The sequence below is a fragment of the Lichenostomus cassidix genome, chromosome 1Ab (assembly GCF_008360975.1).
Source record: "Lichenostomus cassidix isolate B80296 chromosome 1Ab, HeHo_3.0, whole genome shotgun sequence".
In the NCBI taxonomy this organism is placed as follows: domain Eukaryota; kingdom Metazoa; phylum Chordata; class Aves; order Passeriformes; family Meliphagidae; genus Lichenostomus; species Lichenostomus cassidix.
The window spans coordinates 6,595,140-6,617,593 of record NC_139481.1 but is presented as its reverse complement, the minus strand read 5'-3'; the positions used below and the strand labels follow the sequence as shown (position 1 = coordinate 6,617,593).

Genomic DNA, 22,454 nt, shown 5'->3' with positions numbered 1-22,454 from the left:
GGCTGCATTGTGAGGCAGTTCAGTGCAGACACCCTGTTGGCTCTGAATTTGCTAGTTCAAGGCCATGCATGTGTTGAGCCCAAGTGAATCCTCCTGGCTGAGTGGAGAGCCCTGTGTGTGTGTCAGGCTGATAAAGCTGCTCATCCTGCTGCAAGTGTGGCTGCATGGCAGCATGCTTTCCCATGGAGGGACATTCCCCCTGAGCACTGTTCTCTGCTGGGCTCTGCCCCACTTCAACATGATTTGGGGAATGGACAGTGTGCTTGCTGTAAAATTGTGGCTGTGAAGCTTTCTTTCTCCCACCTGGTGCCCATTTTAACTGTCAGATCAGTTAAAGCTGGGAAGAGATGGTATCTGGCACATCTACACCCTTATTGCTCATAAGCATTGCTAATTCAAGAGGTTTTGGAGGTGTTTATGGGTGGCTGAACACCACAGAGCACTCTGAAGGGTCTCATGGTCATTGGACAAAATCCATGCTCTGCACAGCTCATTCACAGAAACTCAGAACACCTTTCCTGCTAGACATATTTTAAAAATCCTAGAGGAATGACCACACATAGTGTCCGAGAATCACAGTTTAACTGTGTGTTTAGTCCCACATCCCTGGTTCTACAAAGCTCAAGGCTTGGCTGGGTGATTACTGCCGTGTAGTACCCAAAATCTGTTTCTTCTTGTACCATGAAAGAGGGTGTTGGTATAGCAAAGAGTTTCTGTCTAGTTGATCAAAAAAGATGTTGATGGAGCACTTGATGTTGAAGATTAAACTTTCAACCTGAGCCCTGTGAACTTTGCAGTACATCCAGACCAATGCAGAATTAGCACAGCTCACAGTCTGTCACTCTCAGTGTGTTGATGTCTCTCAGACCTGTCTGCCAGTCATGGACTTAATTTCTACTCACAGACTGTACATCATCCATCCATGACTCTGCTTTCCTAAACGTCCCCAGCAGGCTCAGCTTGCTCAATCTTGCTGCTGAAGGAGCCTCCTTTGTGCCCAAGTAATGAACACTGAGCCTGGTGATCTCCACTGTTGTGTCCCAATAACGCCAAGTGTGCTTTTACCATTTCATGTTCAAGAACCTTAAAGCTAGGGGTTTCATCTCTACCAGGCCATTGCTTCTGAAGCCTTCCCTGGCTGAGGGAGAAGTTATTTTGTGGGCTCATGCTGGAGCATGAGGAGATGCACTGTTGTTTTGGCTTGTATCACCATGCTGCATACAAAGCCTTAGAAATATATGTGAGAACACACAACCATCACAGGCAGAACTAAAATAAAAAATAAAGAAATAAAGCTTTTCTTGATGTGCTCAGCTGTAGGAATATTTTTCAAGCAGGCAAGTTTCCTCAGCTTTTAAACCAGGTGATCCTAAAAACATTCCCTTGGAAACCAAAAGGACTCAGCAGGGATTTTAGCTGGTGCATTTTTGTGGGGAATGGAAGTGTTTCCAGCCTGGTTTTGCCTGTGGCTCCCAGAAGAATGTCCATGCTTCCCGAGCACGGCTGGCAGCCCTGCGGTGAGCTGGGCTGGGCAGGGAGCTGTCCGTGGTGCTGCCCGGTGTGTGAGCACAGGTGAGCGTCAGGGTGTACAGGTGTGTGCAGAGGGGTCCTGGGTGTGGTTCTGCACAAAGGTGCATCGTGCAGTCACAGAGGCACAGAATGGGTTGGGTTGGGTTGGAAGGGACCTTAAAGATCATTAATTCCAACCCCCCTGCCATCCAGCCTCCTCCTGCCCCACCACCTTCCACTATCCCAGGTTGCTCCAAGGCCCATCTCTCCTGGCTTTTGATATTGTCAGGGATGGAGCACCCACAGCTTCTTCGGGCAACCTGGTCCAGTGCCTCACCAGTCTCTTTTTATGATAAAATTTAAAAATTGTGTCATTTTGATATCATTACACACAGTCAGAATCTCAGTGCAACTCTCACATGTTCCTCACAGGAAGTTTTCCTGCAGTTTTCAAACTTGCACAGGATAGATAAATCAGTATGGACCAGGGGAAACTCTATGAGTTAGTATTGTCTTCATACCCCTTTACTTCCCCTGTTAGAAATACCACACAGAGAGTGTTTTAAAGGAGATTGAAATATTTCAGAAACCTTTGAGTGATTCTGCTGATTTTTGTTTTTCATTGCTTGGTTCTGGCACAGAGCAGGATGTGTCCCCTTAGTTGTTACAGTATTTCTGTCATATAATAGTAATGCTCCTGGTTATTTTATACCTTGCTGAAGAAAAACACTCTGTTTGCTACAGCCTGCCAAGCTTGATTCATTTATGTGAACACAGGCACAGACACCTCTACCAGTTGCAGCCCAGTATGGGAATCAATATTTAATATTTCTGGGGTACCAGAGAAACCAGTGAAATTGTTGGGCAAAATCTGTCTTGCAGCTGATGAGATGTGTCTCATTGCTTTATTTCTGGGCAGCATTTCTTTTGCTGCTCATCAGCTGGAAAACCATCCTGGATCTATTCAAGAAGCATGAGCTGCTCGCTCTGTCATGTTCTGCTTGCAGCAGGTACCTCTTGATGCTCCTGTTCTCTTATAAATAGGTAACCTGTGAAGAATAACATTTAACCCAGCAGGCTTTTCACTGACAGCAGAATAATGCTCCCCATTGGAAGAACATACAGCTGTGGGTCTGAAATTCTGTCCCTCCTTGGGGTGGTGAGAGGGTTCTTTGTGGAGACCTCATGATTCACAATGCTCGTTTGCAACTTGCCCCAGGTAGCAGAGTTACCCAAATGCAATCCCAGCTAAGCCTCAGGGGAGAAGCCAAAAGCCTTTTCCTGTGTGTCTCTCCATGTGTTTTGATGGTGTCCTATGGGGTACTAAATCCTTTCCCAGGATGTTAGCCTGGGGAATGGGACAGAGCCACTGGGGGCTATTTTGGCTCCCAGGATGCCCACAGCAGCTGCTCCAGCTCTGGCCAGCTCTGGAGCACCCCAGAGGCAGCTGCTTTGCACTCACTGAGGATCTGGGGATGTTGTTTCCATTGCCTCGTGCTCTTGGTTTGAACCTTTCAGTGTCTGCACGCTGACCTTTGCGTACTTACCATCCTCTCACTGCAGTGAAAGGGACGAGTAGTTCTTGCCCCTTTGTTTCAGAGAGCAGTTCATTGTCCACTCTGTTTTCTAACACAAAATAAATAAGGAAATCATTTCATCATTACTTGTTAGTTTGGCTGTTTTCTAATAGGGATGTAGGGCAGCTGCACGGAGCTTGGAGAGTTTCCTTAGAAAACCTCAGGCCTTAAATACAAGAAGCAAAGTCTTGGAGAGGGTAGAGAATGACAATGTACTTTGCTCTCTGTGTTTGGCAGTGCTGGCAAATGGATATATAATGTGTTGCCTAATCACAAGGAAATCTGCCATGTGATCAATTATTCTTTAATTTCATCACGTTACTAATATGTCATTTTGGATCTGTGACACTGTTGGACAACACAAATGACCAGTGAGGGGGATTTGGTCTGTGTCAGTGAACAGCATCTGCTCAGCCCCATGCCTGCAGAAATGCCTGAGGGAAAGTGGGAGTTTTACTTTGCCTCCTTCCTCAACAGATTCCTATTTCTAGGTTGAAAATAAATATAGGATGTAAGGGAAATTATACGCAACTGAAAAATCTATTCTGATTTACAGTTTAATTCAGTTCGGTTTTGGGGTTTTTTTGGCTTTGTTAGAAACCAGAAAAAAAACCAAAAGAACAACAAAAAAATCCCACTTCTAGGATCCCTGAATACAGCAAAGGTATTAATTTAGCTACTTATGTGCCCCATTGCCTGGAAACCTCACACTCCAGCGTTTTCTTCTCCACCACCACCAGAACACAAAATGGGTGATTATCCTTACTTTACCCGTGGAATCTGAAATACAAGGAGGCAAACTGTAGGGTCAAATTGTAGGCCAAGGCACCATCTACTTGGCTTTTCCAGCTTGCCTCTCACTATAACACACCTCAGTTTGTGCCCACAGGACTCTCAGCTTCCCCCTTTTCCCCTTCCAGCTGCAACTTTTGTCAAAGGTTAGTAATCAGGGTATGAAAGGTAAATAACGCTTTCCACCCAAGATCTCTGCCGAGATAAATGCCTCTTGGTGAATCAGATTGACATCAGGAAAACAGCTGAAGACACATTCTGAAGCCTCAGCCCCACAGGATCGTTAGGAATATTACTGTCCCGACCTAATGAGCTACCACTGATCCTAAACAATGTCTGGGACAAAAGACTAGAGGGGGATTGGCTCCCCTCACCCTGCTGCCTGCAGACTTCTGACAACCCATTAAGGTTATAGCTATTCAGCCCTGTTCAGACAGCCCTTTTTTCCTTCTTTTTTTTCCCCCTAACAACTCCCAGCTAATGAGCAGACAGCGTTACTTTTATTTTGTGCAGGGAATGTATGGCTAAATAGGCGTCTGTGCATGGCTCTGGAAATTGGAATGAGGTGAGGAAAGCAGAGGAAGGGAGACTGGAGGTCTTTTAGAAATGTCCCTGTCACCTTTATCTGTCAGACAGAGACCCTGGGCTGAGGAATCCTCGCAGGGATGGGTGAGGATGTGAGGCTGAGCCTGTGGCACGCTGGGCTAGCAGAGAGACAGCAGCCCAGCCCTGCTGCTGCCCTGCTTTTGCAGAATTGGGCAGGGGAGGCAAAGCCAAAAGGCACCTTGGCATGTGCCTTGGGCTCCAGACGCGCCTTGGACGCTGCCCTTGCGTGTGCCTCCATCTACTTTTACTATAAAAATTCCCCAGGGCGCAGCGTCTCTCTCCCCTCGCCTGCCCCCCTTTCCCTCGTGCTTTACTAAGTGATTGGAGTTGCCCTCTTCCTTTTGCGCCTTCCCACCTCCTTCAAGCTCCCTCTTCAGCGACAAGCAGCATCACTAATTGCTTTTTAGGGTCTCTTTTCTGCTCTCTGTTCAAAATTCATGGGGCATTCCCTGGCCCCATTATGCTCCTTTCTGAACCTTTTCAGCTTCTTTTACAAACTTAGCACTTTCTGTGCTTCTCTTAGCCTTTGCACAAAAAAAAAAAAAAAAAAAAAAAAAGAAGAAGAAAAAAAAGTTGGGATTTCTTTTTTGTTGTTGTTTATGGTTTTGTTGGTTTGGGGTTTTTTTTTTTTTTTGGCAAGAAGGCCCCCTCCCTCTGCAAAACCCCCCCCTCCCTGCCAGAAAAGCACACGCACGGACCCACCTCCCATTGAATGGTGGGCTTTGTGCGGGGAATTTCCGGAACACAGCCCAGGGCTGGAGGCGCAGTGTGAGTGGAGGGGCTTTGGGCAAGGAGCCTCCCTTAAGCCCACCCCATTACCACGGTCACTGTTTGCCCTGGGCTCTCTAAAAGGACTATTGTTGCCTGTTGCCAGGTATTCCCTAGCAACACTTAAGCCAAGCTGCCTCCTCTATTTATGGCAGAAACTTTTCAATGGTCTCCAAAACACGTGCTTGTCAACTTCAGAGAATACCTTCAAACAGACACAGAGGGGGAAAAAATAATCCCAAGCACTTGCTTTGGTTGAAATATGTGTGTTGGGGGTGTTTTTCGATTTCTTGTCATTTACCTTGGATCAGAAACCCAAACAATTGCAATTTGGAGGAAAAAAAATCCCTCCCCATCACCTTCTCCCAGCCCCTGTCCCCTGCACTGCTGAGCCTTTCCACTGGCAGGTGGGTGGAGGTCATTTATTAGCTGGATGAGCCTTTGCCACACTTTGAATCTTTTTGCACAAAAGATTGCTGCGTTATTTTAAGACAGATTTTGATTTCTTTGTGTGTGCCAGAGCCCTTACAAGAATCACCACACTCCTAGTGTTGTCCATCAGCGAGTGGCCAATTACCAAGAGGGATTTAGGGTGGGAAGGGGGTCAGTAATACACCTGTGCAGCCCAGCCATGGCACCACCAAGACACAGCACCAATCCTGGAATTACATCATTCTGTGCTCTCATTTCTGCAAAATTTCTCATTTTGTCATCTACAGACAGTCAGTGGTTCAGTCAAGTTCAAAGAGGGAACTAAGATCCAGCATCTCCAAAAGGCTGCAAACACATTTTGGTGATCAAATGTATTGACATGAGAGAAAAGCTTTTTCCAGCAAGTTGATAGAAATAGTCTTTGTGTGATGTCATACAAAGGGTTCCAGCACAAACTGGTGTCTTTGCCTACTATCATATTGCAGATTGTTACTGCCACAGAGCAGCAAAGTCATTGTCACTTTTGGGAAAATCTTCTCAGATAACCAGAAAATGTAAGCAAGGCCAAGATTTACAAAGACAGCTGAGGCAGTGGGGTACCCAACTAGTGAATTTCAATGGACCATGAACATCTCTGAGCTGCCCACCCCTGTATCCCTGATAGCATTCCCAGTGCCATGGAGGACAGCACTCTGATGCAGTGTCAGCACCATGGCTGGACTAATAACCTGGAGTTTTCCCATCTGCAAATTCACACTGTTTTTCCTGACATGTCCTTTGAATTTCAGTACATTAACGTGACATCCTGCAAAGCCCCAGGAGTGAAATGGGGCTGGTGCTTTCAAATAGCCTCAGGTCTGACTGACTGGGAAACACTGTGCTGCCCTTTGCTGGTCTTCCATCCCAATAGATGGCCAAGGTCAGGGTTGCCTTTCTTTCGTCAGAGTTCTGAGCAAGAATCTGAAAATATTGCATAAATACAACTCATTCTGTAAGTGATTTTGGGTTGTGACTCTCTGGTGTTCTATGTCAGGCTTTTAGAAAGATTTTAGAGCATATAACAACATGTTAGTTCTCTTTTATGACCTACAGCTATGGAAGCTACTCAGTCAATGAGAACATGTTCTTACTCCAAAATTGCATGCAGGTTTTATGATAAAACATCTTTTCCCATATGTGTGCTAATGTCTCCACAGAGAAGTAAAACATAGTATACCCATCTATCTGCCACTGGCCCTGGTGCTTCTGCATTCCCATCTGCCATGGAATAGTTCCTGCTCCCAGCTCAACCTTCAAAATTCAGTTTTGTTTCTGTTTCATTGAAGTACTGTAATTAGAGGATGCTAAATTTTCTCTGCAGAACTTGATGTTACAGTGAATGTAAATGGTTTCACAAAGTGCAAGATTAGGGCAGTTTGAATAATTGTTGTAATTGAAAATATGTGTATTATTATCTCTCAAAATGTTTTAGATTAAATTAATGAAGTTCACATCTGGAAGAGAAGATATTAATACTTTATGTGTTTCTGATCCCTTATCTAGGTAATCTGAAGCTCACATTTCTGGTCCAGCCCATATAACACTACTGTTCTTAGCTTTGAAAACTACTATGTTTTAGCCCTTAATATTTCTTCTATTAATATCTGGGTTACACTGCTTGTCTTAGAGAAAACACAGCAACACCTACCAGCTTGGTCTGTGGAAAGTCAGAAACCAATGGAGTACACAAGACATAAAGAGATTTCTGCCTTGCCCTGCATTTAGTTACCAACTGTATAGCAAAATATTTCAGAAGGCCAAGATTTTTATTTCTGGAACATACACTGTTGTCCTTCTGCATGACTAGAGGCAGTGCAGGAAAGGCATTCATATTCCTTTTCCAAGTCTCTCCAAAGTTCTTAGCCATTTTAGCCCTATGACCCCATTTAACCTATCTTTAGCACATAAAGGTGCTCAAATAACTTTAAAAAAGGCATGGAGAAAGCGATTCTCTATAGAGGGACTGATCCCTCAATACTTTCTGTTTATTTGAGAGGGTTAACTTCTAACTCCTGCCTTTGCAACTGGCTGACACATCCTAAATGTGACTCTGTAAGCTGGGTAAAAACGATGGTTCCCCAGTGAAAAGCTCTGGTCAAGCTGTTCTGTGCTCATCCGTGCTTGACTGTCTCAAATGTTACAATTTTGACTTTCCATGAAAAGGTGTTTGCAATGGTCAGCCCCTGTTTGCAAGCAGCCAGCAGGATGGTTTGTTACACCCATTTTGAATAAATGATCTGCTAGCTGAGATATTCCCTGTGTGATAGCTTGGCAGCTAGTCACTGATATATATGCCAGTGCTTGCAGTGATTCTGGGGCAGGTTTTTCAGCTTCTCATGAAATACAGTTTTCTTGTCTCACTGCCATGTGTAAAATTACACACTTGTCCATGTTCTTGACAGTACAAAATTTACTTTCTCTTTCATTGAAGAAGTCTGGCTAAAGTCATTCTCAGATTCCAAAACACATTAGTATGTGCCTTGCAGACACCTGTAAAATCTCTAACTTCCTTAGGACTGGAATCCCTTCACTTGGACTCTGGCTCTCCAGGAATGCTGAGCCATCATTGAAGAACAGTCTTTTCTCCTGGAACACCTGGAGTACAATAAGTTACCATGAGCAAAGCTGGAGTGATTCTTATCCCTCATGTGTCCATATTCAAGTCATTCTTGGAATACAAACTGTGTCTCTTGCATACCCAGACCATACCCATGGTCTTCAGCCACCAGAGATCTCTGGAGATGTCAATCCAGTTCACCTTTAAGCAACAGTTCAAACCAAGGTAACTAAAGAAAGAGAGAGGGTAATAGGTGTGAGATAAAGCTGAGCTCATCACGCTGCTCTGCTGGTCTCACAGGAAGCATGTCCCACATCTGTCACAGCTGGCTCCAGTAGAAAAGCCAAGGACATGGCTGTGGTGGAGACTCTGTGTCCCTCTCAGTGCCATCTGATAGAGGGTGGTGGAGGTCTCATGCCAATGAGGACCCTTGGTTTGCTCCCATCAAAGTTATTATCCATATGGATGTGAATGTGCAGAGGAAGTTTCACATACACAAAGCAACTAAAGGTGCTTTTAAATTAGCATTAATTTTTTGTGGACTTTTTCATCTTTTTCAGAACCACCATTGGGCTCCCAGACAAAATATTTCCTCTGTATAGACCTGCTCTGATTCTATTTTTACTGTGTGTGAAACACTTTTGTTTCTTCCTGAGTTCAACAAAGTCAGAGGAGTGCCAAGAAGACTTGCAGATCCACCTGAGAGGACAGTAAGTGATTTTCAGAGGAACAGGCAAGGCTGGGAGCCAAAGGCCATGGCAGGCTGAGAGTGGAAGGCTCCCTGCTGCTGCCTTTGCTTCACCCCTGGGTGTGAACCCACTCAGGAGAGTGTTTGTGTCCCCCAGGCCAAGGATGCCACTGCAGCAGCAGGTTTGTGCCTCTCTGAGGCTTCATCTTCCAGCTCCCAATGCTCTCTGGCTGTCCTGCCTCACCCCTGCTTTGGGGCTGAGAGCCACAGGCCAGAAGAGCATCGCTGAAAGGTTGTTGACCCTCATCTAGTGCAATCCTTTGCCCTGAAGGCAGTGTCAGCTACACAGCCATTCATCAATTAATAGACTTATACGCACAGCAACACTATCATGGCTGTACAGCAGTGAGCTCAGAATGATTCCATTTATTTATGGACATATTTGAGGCAAAGATTCGTTTAAAACCTATAAAAGAGTAGGACATCTACAGTGCATAACTATGGGCTGACTTGGCATAAGGTTGAAAATCTGTATAAAAAAAGGGCAAATGCTGCTTCAATATTAACACAGTGTGTAAAGCTCACAAGCACTTCCACAATTATCATAATAATAATAATAAAAACAACAACAGTAATAATAATAACAATAGCAATAACATGGACTGGGATGAACATGGCTGCATGGACATGCTATATGCCCTTCTAATTCCCATCCCTCTTGCCTACAAAAAAGACAGACATTAAAACTAGATGAATTATTAAACTGAATGTGACTGCAACCAGCTAATATGAGAACTCTTTTCGGTCATGGCTGAATTATTTGGGCTTCATCTAATAATTAATAATGGAAACAGGGACATAATTACCTTATTCTAAAATTATTTTTCTCAAGATAACTTATGTCTGAAAAACTCCATTGGTAGCTGTCTTCGCTTTTCCTGTTCATATTTATTTTTATAGAAAACAAATTTAGGAACTGGATTTTCCAAGATGACTCTCATCAGGGCCCATGCTTTAAAACAAAAGTTTATAAAGCAGTTTTCTACAGACAGTTTTTAACTGGATGCAGTTCCAGTTGAAGACTATAAATAAATCCTATAACCTATTTCTGCACAGAAACTGAAATGAAGACAAAGCTTTCACTTCAAAATCTGCTTGGATTTTCAGATTTCGTTTATGGCATGGGTTTCCAAAGATTAACTTTTTTGCTTTCAAACTGCATTAATAGCATTAGGCCTCAATTAATCAGATTCAAAATTTGGAAACAAAGAAAGTATTTTGTCTGTATAATCACTGAGAGACCATATACCAGAATCTTTTCTTACCAGCCTTTTTAATGATTATTTCGGTCCAGATTTATTTTTTTTTTTATTTTTTAAAGGAACCGCTAAAATCTAGGCTTTGAATTTTGTAAATGAGCCTGCTGCCCAACGCACTTCTCAGCAAGATAAGGGCAGAATGGCATTTGCAGAAATGTTTAGCTATCTCTCTAACAATCCTGCTTGGTTGTGGGCCCCTTGGTAACAGCTTGGCAAATCTGCAAAAGGAATGCGACTATATAGTTTGTGTGTGGATTGTTGAGTCATTATAGCCTCCAAATTGCACAGCAGATCATTAATCATAGGCCAAGATAGGCAATCACTGCAGAAACCTGATGAAAAGGCTCCAGAATAATGCCTGCTAAATCATGTTTAACATGCAGACCTTGCCTGTGCAGATATGGAAAGGGGGAGGTAAGGAAAAAAATTATTCCCCTTTTAGGAAAGAAAACTTCTACTTATCTTTGATTTGCATTCAGCCCTCCCTCAATAGTCCTTAAGCCTGTTATTTAATTCATTTTGGTGCCAGGTCCCATCACAAAGCGAAAACCCTAACCAGGACCTATGCAGTCTATGACCTCCAAACCCCCTGTCTTTTCTTGTCAGTTCTATGTCATTTGTGCAGTTGAACTCCACCAATTTGAAATGCTGACCTCTTCCATAGACAACCTTATTCTCCTTGAGTGAAAGAAAGGGCCAAGGCCTACAAACCACTCAAGCGAGAGATGGCAAGAAAAGAGAAAAGTGGTTGACTCGTAAATCAATTTCCACAGCCCACCCAAAACCCACACGAACAATAACCATGGTGTTTTTTAAAAGTTGTGCTGTTGTGGTTTTCTTAATTGAGCTTATTCTTTTTAGAGACAGTTTTGAGCAAAGCAAAATGGTTTGTTCAGGGTGGAAAATTAGACCAGATCCTGCTCCCCAATCCCCTTCAGATCAGGGAATATTTGTACCAAACCTCCTTTCCCACCTGTCATCCCCACAGAAAAGGAGCACAGCCTCACAACAGGTCTTTGTCTGCACTGGAAGAGGTGGCAATATCTAAAGAAAGGGAAATATTTGGGGTATAAATGTGTGCTCAGTCCGTGCAGCACCAGCGCTCAGGCCGAGCGATGGCACCTGGCTTTGTGCCGCACAGGAGGGAGTTGTGCAGCTCTGCCTTTGGCTCCTGCCAGCCCCACATGTGTGTCTGTGGCCTGTCCCCAAGCCCCTGGTGTCCTGTCAGCAGCAAAACATGCTCATGGAAGGGCTGCATTGAGCCAAGCACACGCACCATGCTGTAGGGACACCGAGCAGTGTGGGCAGAGACCAGGGAGAAACCTGCCACCACACAGTGAGGCACATTTCTAAAGACCTCTATCACACTCCCTGCGGGTCTGTCTCTGCCTGTGTTGCTCTCTCAGGAAGGTTTCCTACTCCTCAGGTGGTCTCACTGGGTTCAATAGCTGTGTCTTTGAAGAGCAGATGCAGAAATTGCCTGGAGCACACCATGCCCCAGGCCCCATCCCCATTAGCATCTTTATGCTTTTCAGAGGCCTGGATCTGGCTGTGCTGATTCTTACTGCATAGTCACATCTCTGGGTTTAAGTCTGGGACATCCTTAACGAGCATTGCCCATCTTCTCAGTGGGAAATAGCCCCTCTTCCCTGCCAGGCTGGTGTTTCTCAGTCCTGCTCTTCCAAGATCATAATCCTCTGGAGCACAGGAGGACTAGTTAGTCTCTGTCAGCAGAGGCAGAGCCAACCCTTAGGCTGAACATAACAAATGAATCTTTTAAAGTTTCTTGTGGACTGCATTTAGTTTTATATGCACACAAAGCTTAGAGTCACCTACACCATATTTATACAAGTCCATGGCATAAAAAAATCTCTGGGAGGAATTAAATATGATATCACTGCCTTGGCTACTTCCATCTTTGAGCCACTGAAGATAGTGTCACCATGTGCTTTCCTTTTGTTATTTCTTTTCCTTTACCTCTGGCATTGGTCCTTTCTGGACTATTCAAACCTTCCCTCCAGCCTCACTTTCTTGAAACAGAATGATGGTACTTTATGATCTGAAAATTCTCGATACCTTACAGGCAAAATAGAGTGTGATGTGTGGTTGTGAAGGTAGGAAAGTTACTCCATCAGAAAAGAGGTACCTACAATGGCAGACTCACTCCTCCAAGGAACCTGGCATATTTCACTAGATTTTCTCTAAATTGCTGCAAAATGGTTGGTGGGATATGGCCAGTGGGAGGGATTCCTCATCAGGGAGAGCAGATGCTCCAAAGGAATCTGCCTGTGGAGCCTGCTCAGCCAACGTGCCCCATCAGCTCTGTGCCTGCTTGCCCTGGGGCTTACCAGCTCCAAGCCCATGGGCAGAAGGGAGATTTGGAGCTGTTTATCCCACTTGACCCTCCATACAGATGACCTTCCATCATCTGGGGCCAGCTGATGCTAAGCAGTAAATTAAATTCAGTGGCATGCTGTCTCAGCTCTCAAAGGCGTTGCAGGGCGAGTGTCGGAGCCCATAGAGCAGGGCTCATTACACGCTGCTGCAGCAGCTGGAGCTGGGGCTGGGAAGCTCATTACCTTTTGTAATATGCCCACCGATGGAGCTAGGTGTGCTCTAGATGGATTTGTCAGAGGCCAGCACTTTTGTCCGGGGGTGAGGCATTGCGTTAATCTGACAGGCAGGACTCCACATTATGCAGAAGGAAGAATTCAACAGGAAACAGATGCGTGGGGATAGAAATTAATCAATGCTGTTGCGACCTGCACCTCTGAATGCAGCATCTGTAGGAGTAGAGAGAATGTATCCTCTCCTTCCTCATCTCTTTTCCTCAGCAAACCAAAGCTTATGGGAAGTAGTTTGCAAAGTTTGACTCCAGTTCAATGAAATCCTTATGTGTTACTGAAGTTTTCAGCAATAATTTTGTTGGCTGTCTTGGTCAGCTCTGTGTACATCATTGTCAAACCCAACAATTCAGGGATGATTTTGCTCCTGAATTTGTGAGGTAATGCACCAAAACCTTTATTTGATTACTCTTCTTACTATTCTAGCACACACTTCCATGCAAAGCTAACCTTCCAACGCTGTTTTTTTGGAATGCATTGCAACGTGTTCCAATAGTCAGTGTGCATTCACCTAATTTGTTGTACTCCAGAAAAAAAAGTGATTTGTAAGGAAGGGAAAATGGCAAAATTAGAGAAGAAAACTGGTGACATATCTTGAATCAATTCATTAAAATCTAGATTTTGGGGGGAAAGAGCCTCAGATGTATAAGTATGATGATGAAGTCAGAGGAAAGTGTCTGCAGCGAGTCCCCTGCTGGCTACTGTCCATACAGTACAGCAGTGGACAGCTGAAGTGGAGAATTCAAGTATAACCCATTTGTAATTGCAGACTGTCTTCCTGGGACCTTTGTTTCTTAAGATTTTTAAGGATAAAAACCTCTTTCTGAATTCTGAAATTCTGAGCTCATTAGTACTTACTGTTTACGGCCACTGGGCTACTGATGGTGTACAATGTCTCTGCTAGAGGAACAAGAAAAGTTTACAGAGCTAGGAGAAGGTGAGCTCAAGGGAATGCACTGCCATGGAACACCTTGTCCTTCCAGTGCCCCTTGATTCCCATTTCTCACATCCCTGTGAGAAGAAGTAGGCTGCTGTATCATAGGTAGGAACCTCCCACAGGCCCATCACTGGGGCAGATAATTTTAATTTCCTGTTTTCTTGGAAAGGGAGATGGCGAGGATATCTGAGTGGTCTCAATTACAGCAGCAGCAGCAGCTAGCAGGCCTGTATTTCACTGTGGTGTTAATAAGGCACATGCTCCTGGTCGTGTCTCACAGAAGTAGTTGTTCAGCCCCTGCTTCCTTTCATGCTGTGGTGTCATCTGGCACAGCTAGATCCTTGTTTGGGTTATTTAATTGCTTCTTTGCCTGCCTTATGCAAACTCCATTTGTAGCTGGGCTTTTGGGCACTCGGAGCCATGACTGCACTGCATTTAGCAAGCACTCTGCTCTGTCTGTAGGCAGTATTTCACACAGTCACCCAGTGACTTTATTCAGTTTGCTGGTCCCCAGCGTTATTGTCACTCTGCATCATTTACCAATACAATTTTCACAAACAAAATTAGTCATTGCAATGTAGGTGTATGGAAGCTGTCCCACTCTGGAAGGATTCATTAAAATTCCCATAATAGTCTCCTTGTCAGGACTCTTGCCTGCTGTCTGGGAAGTATTTCAACAAGTCTGTCCTACTGTTGTGTTAATTAAACATTGTTCTATTTATAAATGCTCCATTGGTCAGTAGCAGTTCCCTACACAGAGAGAGAGGAGCAGTGGTAACGAAAAGTGAAGTGCCAAGAAGATGGGGGTTGGCCTTGCAGAGAAGCCAAGGGACAACCCAGACTGAGCAAAATACCCCTTTTGGATCTGTCATCGTCCTCATCACCTGCCCTGGGGCTGCAGTGGTCTTCTGACATTAAATTTTGGAGCAGGGGAGGAGGGAAGAAGGTTTGCTCACTCCTTTCTCCAGCAGCTATTTTATTTCTGTTTGTCTGCACCTTGTAATCTCTTCCCAGTGATTGCCACAGGGTGTTGGAGAAGGTGAAAATATATCTGAAAATATATCTGCCTTCAGAAAGAGACCAGGTAGGTGAATTAAGGATAAAGCCATCATCCTCCTGTGTTTATTTCACACTCCTGCCAGGCTTCTCTACAAGCTTCTCTACTTGCACCAACACATCTCTTCTGACATGTGCATGAACACAAGGAGAGCAGCTCTGGGAGCCCTGGGGTGCTGCAGGCTGCTGTGGAATATTCTCCTGGGCTGGCACTGCCTGGATTTCAGGAGTATCTGCATTGCTCTCTCTACACTCCCATTTTGCTCATCAGAAGCCTGCTCTGTGCTGAGCACAGCACTGCTGTTTGGTAAGGACCTCTCTCCCTGCCATGATTTCTGTGACTTTCTGCCACAGCATCTTATCCTGCACCCTGTGACACTGCAGGTCCATGCCATCCTCCTTTCTGTACATGTAGAGACAATTGTCACCATTTTTACCCAGAGTTATTTTCTACAGGCTTCTCCTGGCCTCAGAGGCAGGAGAAGTTGGCCACCATCCTCACCAGCAAGTCCCTAAAGGTCAGAACCCAAACCTTTGGTGAAGACATGGGGGATTTGGGATTCAGTACCTGCTATTAGATACTTCTGAAGGTTTTGTCTGTGCTTTCCTCTTGGTTTGCTGCTCTTCTTCCACCCCACACTTGTTCTCAATGTACTGTACTAGCGAGTGTCTATATGAAAGTGTTTGCAGATGGATATTTGCCCTGGAAGCTGGTTCAGACATAACTCTCAAGCTGGTGCAGCCTCGTATATGAGAAGCAGGGGGCCAAAGAGGTGGAGGAGAAGGAAGGAAAAAATTGAGAGCAGAAAAGTATAAAGTGCTCCCACCCTCATCCATGGACACACGTCTGTCTAGAATCTTAATTGGCTGCTGAATTCCAACCTCAAATCATTGAGCACACAAAGTCTGTGAGAACCACATGAAACTGGAGTTATCTGAGCAGCAACATGGTCAAGAAGAGATGGAAATGATACTCTGGAAGTATGGAAGTTGTGCCTCTTTTTGTTTTTTTTGGTTTTACAGCACCTCTGGTTTGACAGGATAGGCACTGTAAGTGTCCTTGCTAAGTCAGGGTTCATAGCTAGGCAGGCCCACAATAAGATGTGCATTAAGAGAAACCTAAAATGTGGTTTGCTATGAAACTTAAAACGAAGATGAGTGTGTCTCACTGCCTGTTTTTCAGATTTTGGATCAGCTGCTCCCAATGGGCTCTGTATGGCATGGAGGAAGATAATATTACACATTAAATCACACATATAATGCTTAGACACTTCAGGTCTTGGGTCTTCAAAGAACACCCTTGATCTGAAAGTCTCAAAGGCTTGGTTATGAGTGCTTAAAGTGACCCTTGTGGACCAACAGTCTGATCTTATTCCATTTATTGTCCTAAAGCTCCTGCTGTCCCACAGAGACACAGCAGTGGATGCAGGCAGGACTGTAGGTTTTGTGTCAGCTGCTCCTACCATCCTTTGCTGCTGTATCCCCAGAGACACAAAAATGAAGATTTCCAGTACAGAGAGACACTAAAACCTGGGCTTAAATGTGGCTGAGATTTCAGAGGTCAGCAGGCCCTTGGCAAAGCAGGGTGAGGAGCTCTCTGCACTGCTGCCCAGGCTGGGTTTGCCCTGGATGTGATGCAGGACTTTGCTCCCCCATGTTGTCAGTCAGGTGCCTTTCAGGAGCACTGTGTTCAGGTCTACAAGTGCACACATGAATTATTGTTTACTCAATAACAAACCAAACAAATTCTCTTCTATTCAGAGCAAACCACAGTGATAAAAGAGCTGATTTCCACTGTTATGAGCACCGATTGATGTCTTCCCTTCACTTGACTCTCTTTATTTCACATCCAGGTGGCTTTTTTCCTCTTTTTTTCTTTTTGGTTTGGAAATGTCATCACCACTTAATTAGCAATGTGTTGTTACCTGAAAGTAAGAGCAAGCCTATCTTAGGCCATATGGCAGGGTTTTAATCTGCACTGTCACGGTGTAATCATGTCGAAATGGCTTCCCTTTTCAGTCAAAACTGCATTTCACACTTTACTAATATAGGGCTTTTCCTTTCCTGCTCCAGAGTAATATAGCCCTGCCAGTCCAGAAAGTGCAAATTAAAATAGCTAAAAGCTGTGACCAGCAGCAGGAGGGGAGAGTGAGCCAGAGAATGGTGTGGCTGGTGGGGAGGGAGGAGGACCCAACCCCAAAACTGGAACCTGTGCACTTTCTGTGACCTGCTTCTGTGAAATTGGACCAAATGGGTTTGGGCTCCATTGCAGAAGACAATTCCCCACCCCTATTGCAAAGGCCTGGGTTATACCTCTGAGGTTGCTTATAGGGCATCTCTGTGAAGTTTACTTTTCCTTCCCCAGTGCTATTGGGAATATATAAAAGCAAAAAGCAAGAAAGCTGCATGTTTGTGCAAAGCAGGAGTGACCAGCAGAAAACTTTGCAACTTGACTGCTGTAGTTGTTTACAGGTTCTGAGAGAAGATTGAAACACATGGTTTGATGGGTGAAAATTTCAAAGGAATTTTACTCCCAAGCAATTTACAGGTAACATATAGGACAACAGGTAACATACAGGTGTTTACTCTGATGTTTTAGCATACATAACTGTCCTTTTCTGGGTAGTAGGTGAAGACCAAAAACAGGACTGAATCCTGTTTGCAGTGGGATAAAAAGAAACATGGATTGTCTGTCCCACAGAAAAATAAGGCAGATTATTAATATGCCGTGGTTCTTCCCACAGCACCTTGCACAAAGCAGGGTCTGGATCAGAGACCCCCTCTGTCCTGCCAGATTTCTCATGTTCTGCAATGCTGCACATCCCCAGGCACCTGTGTGGAGTTACTGATGGTCTGTTTAGCACTTGTGGATCTCAGTCTAAAATGGATTGAGTCAGGACAAAGTCACAGCCAGCAGTGAATCTAGATAGTTTCAGTCCATGATCAATGCCCTTAGTTTCCCATCTCTGCATTTTTACCATCTTACCCCTCCATAATTAGAATAGTTAGTACCAGACAGCCAGACAGAGGGAGAAAAAGTACCTCTTGAAACTTTTCCCCTCTCTTACTGGTTGCCTGTGTTTCTTCAGGACAGAAGTGTGAGAGCCAATGAAAGCCCCAGTGCTCATGAAGGTTTTTCTTTTGCTTACACCCTTCAGGGGATATATCTGGCTCCAAAACCACAGGATATCCCTGCCTTCTCTGAAGGAGAGCAGCAAGTACCATATTGCCTGGATGTCCTGTGCTGCTCCAGGGTGTGCATGGGATGGAGGGCTGGGGCTCCTGTCCCCAAGGTAGAGTTTCTTCCCCATGGGATATGTAGGAATCACACAGCTCTCTAACCATGGGCACAGTCTGATGTCTTTCACATGCTGTCTGAACTGTGTTGCTGTATCACTTTATGGATATAACCCCTAGAACACCTCAGATTGGAGGTTTGGAGATATTCCCTTCCTTCAGTCACTTTGTATTTTGCTGGAATCTCATTTTTTCAACCCAAATACAAATACTACAATGCACAGCAGTAATCTCCCTCACCCTGTCCCACCCAGCAGAAGGCTGAATATAGAAGCTGAAGCTGCACAGTGCTGATCTGCTTCTTATCAGTTATTAACATATACATGTATTTGCAATGAGACAACAAAGGCAACAAGGGCAAAAGAAAAAAAAAGAATTTAAGTGGTGGTCTGAGGTTTTGCTCACAGAAAGAGAAGAACCAGAGGTCTCTTGTTATTCAAATGACTGGTAAAAATCTGTGCTTTGACCAGGAAAGTCGAAGTCTAGATGTTCACTTACCGAAATGAACATCAGTGCAGGGGAAGCTTTAAATATTTTAGTGTCCTTGGCAATAGGTATTTAACTATGGGAAAAGACTCGAGCATATGGGTAGTTGATCTGGCTAGTTAAAGTTGTACTTTTGAAACACATTTTCCTAAAAAATCTATAGAGTGAGATAGCTTTGGTGCTGTACATAAGCACAGCTTCTCTGACATGAGGTCCTCCAGCCCAGCTGCAGGTTGGCCACCCTGGACATCTGCATGGCCACAGACATGGAAACTTAGAGATGAGACTGGAGGGAGGAGAAAGCAGAAAGAGGTCACAGCTCTGCAGTGCTGCTGTTTCACCTGGTGTGCTTTGCAGGGCTGCTGCAGGAAAGGGCTGAAGGTGCAGAGGGACAGTGTGAGTGTGTGAGTGTGTGAGTGTGATGGTCCTGAAAGCAAACATAATTCTGGAGCATGAAATGAGGATGAATATCAAGCGAGGACATCCAGCTGCAGGTCTTTTCCCCTCCTTTTTCCAGCTTTTGGGTGAACTGCAAAGCCGAGGGGGACTGTTAACTGCCTGGGCCTGTCCATTTATCTCTCTCTCTTTACTTCTCTGTCCCTAACCCGCCTCCCTCTCCCTCCTGCAGCTCCGGAGGGTGGAGGTGCGATTCGCTATGCCCGTTTTTTATTTCCAGCACGCTTGACAGGCTGGGCGAGGAAGGCGTTAATGTTTTCTGACAGGCCCCCTCTAATTGTTGGAGCTTTTCTTCTCTGCCTTTTCTGTGAAATTCTGACTTAGGCGAGCAGCATAACAAAATGCTCTGGCATTGAAATGTGCGCTTGCACTACACTGGGCTCGGGGAAACAGCATTATTCATGAAGATTTTCAGCTGTTTTTGTCTTTTAACTAACCTTTGAGTTTGATCAGAGGCTAGCCGGGCTCCCTTTCTCAAAAGGCGGTCTTGGCAACCCGACAATGGAGCCAAACTGTTTTCCCTGTTAAAGAGATAACTATGCCGTTGAGTTGGTACATGGGGGAAATTAATCTTCAGGCGCATACAAATGATAGCTTTACCTCGGTCTGCAATCGCCTGCATGAGATTATTAATAGGACGGGGGTAAGGAGCAGGAGAAATTCAGACTGGGGCAGGGAACTTAAAAAAAAAATAAATTCACAACCTCAAGCCCATCATCCCTTTTGATTGTATAAAGCCTGCGATTGATTCTTCACCACTTGCCTTTTGCAGCAGGAATTAGCCCCGCATTGTGCGGCCTGACACGCTAAGAGCTCGGCAGCTCCAAGTTGCTGCGCTCTGGGCAGAGCCGGGGGGGCTGCCGGGGGGGCTGGCTGGGTTCAGGGGGGTCTCTCCGCCCCGCTCCCCTTTCCAAGAGGCGAGGAGCAGGGAGACTCGAAGGCTGGCTAATCCCTGAATGCACTGAGTAATGCGCGCTGCGTTACGGAGCGCAGAGCCGGGCCGTCCCGTGCGCGGCTCCGCGAGGGGCTCGGGCACCTGCCCAAGGCGAGGGGCGGCCGGGCGGCAGCTGCGGAGGGCGCACGCCGCCCCCGAGCCCCGCGGGCCCCCGCCGAGCCGCCGCCAGCACCGGCAGAGAGGCGGAGGCGCGACACGCGCGGGGACAGCGCTGCCCGCTGCCTGCCCGGCCCCCGCCGCCCCCCCGGCCGCCCCGCCGGCCCGCACACAAAAGGCACGGCCTGCGCCGCGGGGAGGGGCAGGGCAGGCAGGGGAGGGAGGAGGGGGGACAAACAAACAAACAAATTAAGAAAGGGAAAAGAGAGGGAGGGAAGAAAAAGGGGTTTGAAAACAGGGGAAGGACATCCGAGCTCCCCAAAAGCCGGCTGCAGTAGGGTTGGGTGCGGGTCTGGCCTCTCTCGGGGGAGGGTGACAGAGGAGGCTCCAGGCGGTGCCACAGCCCTGCCCGGGGACAGAACCTGCGGGTTTCCCTCTCCATCCTCACCTGCGCGGGATGGCGGAGGGCGCGGAGGTTCCGCGGGGTCGGCACTGCTCCCGCGGGCGGAAAAAGTTTGGGCAGAGGGAGGGCTGTGGGGAGGGGGCAGCGCGGAGCAGGGATGGGGATCAGGGGAGGGAAGGCTCCCCGCCGCTCCCACCCAGCTCCGCGGGCGCGGATCTCGCTGGCCGTGCTGCGGGGAAAGGCGTGGGCAGCTCTGCCCACCTCCGCGGGCCTCGCCGAGCTACCCTGCCGCTGCCCTGGTCTTGCCTGGGGAGCTCACACACCCCCGAGAGGCGCTCGTGAACGGGACACTTCTGCATGACGATAAATAAACACACAGGTGGATAAATTCATAAATCGGCGGCCAAGCAACCTTCATCGGCACACACAGCACCTCTCCGCTGCTCTTCCCCCACCCCCCACCAAATCCCGAGTAGTTCTAAAACTTATACAGCGCCCAAAGAAGTCCCTGATTTATGGAGTTTACTAATGCTAACTGAATACTGTCTGTCAGGCAGCGCTGAAAGGCTCTCCGCGCTAATACAAGAAAAGGCTTTGTGTTGCTAAGCGATTAGAGCAGATGTAATGAGATTTACCCCAATCCTGCTTTGCCCTTTCCCTATCTTCAGTAAAATTGTGTGTGTGTGTGTGTTTTCTTTCTTTCTTTCTTTCATTCTTTCTTTCTTTCTTTCTTTCTGGAGGGGGCTGAGGGGAAAAGGGAGGGAGGAGGTGGTGAATTTCTGAGCCTGTCTTATACATTGTAGCGAACAACAGCGTAACTTTGCCTTTAGTTTAATGAGTCTGGATATTTACTATTCAGAAGTGAGCAAAAAAGAACACCTGTCTACACAAGGAAGAGAAATTTCGCCTTTGTAACAGAATGAAACATTATCCTAATGTTATATTCATAGCTATAAATTACTCGCTGCACTTTCTTTGCATACCTTATCTGTGCACTTGCAAAAGTGGGTAAATAAAAAGGGAGATGCTGTAAAGGGAGAGCGGATGGCAGCATATAACGGTTATTATTTTCATAACTAAACATTAGTTCCACGAGCGGCTAAAACAATGAGTGTTTGTGCTAAAGTAATGAGGGATTTCGTGACCCCACCGTGTCCCGTCCTCCCGTCCCGTCCTCTCCCCCCTTTCCCTTCCCTCCCCCCGCGATTAAATCACGTATTGATCATTTCAGGGCGTGGGGGGAGGAGGCGAAGGGGAGATTGTGGATAGTTTTAAAGCAATGCAGGAAGGACTGCATTGACATACACACGGATAACCGTCCGTGCATATATATATGTATATATATGTATATAAATATATATATAGTTACATACGCACACAGAAGGAAAATTCCGGACTCCTCCACCAAAGTTTTTCCCTCTTTTTTTTTAAATTAGAGCATCCTTCGCAATTCGACAGCACATTTGTCGAGGAGGGGGGCTAGATTTTTTTTTTCTTTTACCTCCGTACGACACACTGGCTCTCCCCTGCTTTTGTTGGCTTTTTTTTTTTTTTTTTTTTTTGTAAGATGCATTTTGCGCTTTGCTTTCCGCTTGGCTTGGTGCACGCAAACTGAATTTGCAAGTGATGCTGGAGCCGGGCGAATAGAAAGGGAATTCTGGTCACGTCCTTGCTAACTGACAACAAGCAGGCTAGCCAAAAAAAAAAAAAAAAAAAAAAAAAAAAAAAAAAAAAAAAAAAAAAAAAAAAAAAAAGAAGCGGGGAATGGGGGGAAGAGTCCAATTTCTTTTTGAGTCTTGGTAATTGGGTACTTTTACAGGCAGATCACGCTATTTGGGCAGAATAATAAGTTTGGAA

The 22,454-nt window shown here is 45.7% G+C and overlaps 1 long non-coding RNA gene across 1 annotated transcript; it reads left to right on the top strand.

Moving 5' to 3' along the window:
• Nucleotides 1-5,013: 5,013 nt before the first annotated feature.
• Nucleotides 5,014-22,354, top strand: LOC146442843 (uncharacterized). The gene is made up of 2 exons (XR_014849416.1): nt 5,014-5,056; nt 22,293-22,354. It is a non-coding gene; the product is annotated as an uncharacterized LOC146442843 (long non-coding RNA).
• The last annotated feature ends 100 nt before the right edge of the window (nt 22,355-22,454 follow it).